The sequence below is a fragment of the Ictidomys tridecemlineatus genome, chromosome 11, assembly GCF_052094955.1.
Source record: "Ictidomys tridecemlineatus isolate mIctTri1 chromosome 11, mIctTri1.hap1, whole genome shotgun sequence".
Classification (NCBI taxonomy): Eukaryota; Metazoa; Chordata; class Mammalia; order Rodentia; family Sciuridae; genus Ictidomys; species Ictidomys tridecemlineatus.
In genome coordinates this window covers 28,607,639-28,608,004 of record NC_135487.1, presented here as the reverse complement: position 1 = coordinate 28,608,004, position 366 = coordinate 28,607,639, and positions in this window count along the sequence as shown.

The window sequence follows — 366 nt, the reverse complement described above, 5'->3', positions numbered from 1 at the left end:
TCTAGTCTGGTATTTTGTTAGTATCAGGAAGAGCTAAGACACCAGGTATTCACTCTCATTTGATACTACTTTTCTTTTGTCACAGGTATTACATCCTCATTATATATGCAATTATCTTTCGTATCTTTCTCCCCTATATAAGTTTCTTCCTCCCTATAAGGCCTTGTCTACCTGAAAAAAATGGTACTCAATAAATATTTGTAGGAAAAATTGACTAGATGGAAAAGGTGAGAGAGGCCAAGGATTTCTGAGCCTTGGAATCTCAGTGATGGAAGGAGTGAGGGGAAGAGGAGTGATTCTGGATTTATGGGCAGTGAGTCTCAAACTTCAAAACCCAGTCTAGAAAGAAAAGGGGAGAAAGGAATG